General features: G+C 37.0%; 1 long non-coding RNA gene across 1 annotated transcript; it reads left to right on the top strand.

The window, feature by feature from the left end:
- Positions 1 to 220: 220 nt before the first annotated feature.
- Positions 221 to 2,545, top strand: LOC132344996 (uncharacterized). The gene is made up of 3 exons (XR_009494094.1): positions 221 to 392; positions 675 to 749; positions 2,428 to 2,545. It is a non-coding gene; the product is annotated as an uncharacterized lncRNA (long non-coding RNA).
- The last annotated feature ends 207 nt before the right edge of the window (positions 2,546 to 2,752 follow it).

Genomic DNA, 2,752 nt, shown 5'->3' with positions numbered 1-2,752 from the left:
AATTTTTGGTTATATTTAGTTTACTCAATGTGAGTCATTTTTTAATAGGGGAATTTAACTTAATTGTATTTATTATCATAATTAATCTGGCTAGTCTTAATTAAACCACCATCTTATATTTTGTACCTTTTATGATTCATGGTACTGTATTTTGTATTCTATTATTATTTTTAAATTTTCTATTTTTTTAGGCATATTAAAAATGTGCTGTGTGCTAAGTCACTTCAGTCTTGTCTAACTCTTTGCAATTCTATGGACCATAGCCTGCCAGGCTCCTCTGTCCATTGGATCCTCCAACCAAGAATACTAGAGTGAGCTGTCATGCCCTCCCTCCAGGAGATCTTCCCAACCAGGGATCAAACCCACATCACTTACATCTCCTACATTGGCAGGTTGGCTCTTTAACACTAGTACCACCTAAGAAGCCCATATTAAACATATTATTCTACAAAATGAAGATATTATAAACACTTAAGCCTTAAACTAGTTGTGAGGTTTTAATTACCTATCTTGTAAAAGCATATAGAATAATACCTGATGCATTAAAATGCTCAGGAAGTCTGTTATTATTTTTGTCACTCATCATTATCACCGTTATGGTTATTCTGATTTTTAGAGTTGTCAAAGGAAATTCAGGGACCCCTTGACTTTTATTCTTTTTTTTTTTTTTTAAGGTGCTTTCTTGTACATTATCCCATCAGCCTTCATAACAGTACTATGAAGTTGAGAGTGCTGTGTCTAATTCACAGGTGAGTCATATGAGATTCTGGAGGCAAAGAGGCTTTCTCATTTTTCCAGGGGGACAGGGAGTTGAGACTGCTTTGGGTCAGCCAGTTTTCATGGATATGACCAAGTGCTCTAGGAGGGTTTTTTGTTTTTTGTTTTTTGTTTTTTTTTTAATTCTGTAAATTTATTTATTTATTTTTTTTTATATTTTCATATTTATTTTTTTTTAAATAATTTTTAACATTTTTAAATTTCAGGTATACACATGCTCCCCATCCTGAACCCTCCTCCCTCCCCCCTCCCCATACCATCCCCCTGGGCCGTCCCAGCGCACCAGCCCCAAGCATCCAGCATCGTGCACTGAACCTGGACTGGCATCTTGTTTCATACATGACATTTCACATGTTTCAATGCCATTCTCTCAAATCTTCCCACCCTCTCCCTCTCCCACAGAGTCCATAAGACTGTTCTATACATCAGTGTCTCTTTTGCTGTCTCGTATACAGGGTTATCGTTACCATCTTTCTAAATTCCATATATATGCGTTAGTATACTGTATTGATGTTTTTCCTTCTGGCTTACTTCACTCTGTATAATAGGCTCCAGTTTCATCCACCTCATTAGAACTGATTCAAATGTATTCTTTTTAATGGCTGAGTAATACTCCATTGTGTATATGTACCACAGCTTTCTTATCCATTCATCTGCTGATGGACATCTAGGTTGCTTCCATGTCCTGGCTATTATAAACAGTGCTGTGATGAACATTGGGGTACACGTGTCTCTTTCCCTTCTGGTTTCCTCAGTGTGTATGCCCAGCAGTGGGATTGCTGGATCATAAGGCAGTTCTATTTCCAGTTTTTTAAGGAATCTCCACACTGTTCTCCATAGTGGCTGTACTAGTTTGCATTCCCACCAACAGTGTAAGAGGGTTCCCTTTTCTCCACACCCTCTCCAGCATTTATTATTTGTAGACTTTTGGATCGCAGCCATTCTGACTGGTGTGAAAGGAAATTCAGGGACCCCTTGACTTTTATTTTATTCTTTTTTAAGTATCTGTCAAGATGATTATGAAAATTATTGTGAATCTGTGAATTTCATAAATGTCCCTATAATGTGTCTAGCTTTTCTCTCCTATTAGTTTTGCTGGGCACATGGTAAGGTCTTTGAATCCACTAATTTCTTTCTGAGATCTCAAATAGGTATTTCTATTCTGCAATCAAGAAATAACTTGATTGATTCTTCTTTTTGCTTTGTTTCTCTCTTTTTCAGAAACATATAATGTCTGTGTATTGGATTTCCTCACTGAGTTTCACAAGTGTCCTAAATTTTTCCCTTTCTTCTTAATTTTGTAAACTCTCTTTAATTTCCTTCTGTATCTGACTTTATTCAGTTTTTATTTACGTATCTGATTTTATTTGGTTCTGATCTTGCCTGCTTCTAATACGTATTTTGCCTCTTCTATTACAGAACTATTACATTATTTCCTCATCTTTCTGTTTGTGCATATACTACAGTTTATATATCTCTCTCTCTTGTCTCTCATTTCACCTTTCATCTCATCCTAAAGTCCATGTATTCTAAAATTTGATGGGGTGCACAAAGTAGATAGTGTAAATTTACTTCTGCTTCATTTCAAAAAGCTTGTTTTTAAATGATGTCTTTCTACTCTAAATTACCCTGTTTTCCTTGTTCCTTTAGGTTGAAAAATCTTTTTTGTTGCTCCGTGTTATTATGTATCTTTGAGTGAAAATTTGGATCTCCTGGCCTCACATTTGCTTAGAAGCACAAGAGTACATTACTCCCAACCTCCATTTTACCTTCCTGGTGAGAAACCATTTTCCAGACCTCATTTAGAAGGGCAGATAGATGCACTGTGGTCTTGTAAGGTCTTGTAAGACCCAACGAACTTGAGGGATGGGGGGAAAGAGCCCAAGCCCTGGGAAGGCCATGTCATGGTCTCTAAGCAGATGTTGAAGGGAGTGGCCACGGTTATCCCCAGCTTTCTAGTGTCCTCTTCTCCACA

Source organism: Bos taurus, chromosome 3 (assembly GCF_002263795.3).
Source record: "Bos taurus isolate L1 Dominette 01449 registration number 42190680 breed Hereford chromosome 3, ARS-UCD2.0, whole genome shotgun sequence".
Taxonomy (NCBI): domain Eukaryota; kingdom Metazoa; phylum Chordata; class Mammalia; order Artiodactyla; family Bovidae; genus Bos; species Bos taurus.
The sequence above is the reverse complement of the archived record's forward strand: the minus strand, read 5'-3'. Positions and strand labels throughout refer to the sequence as shown.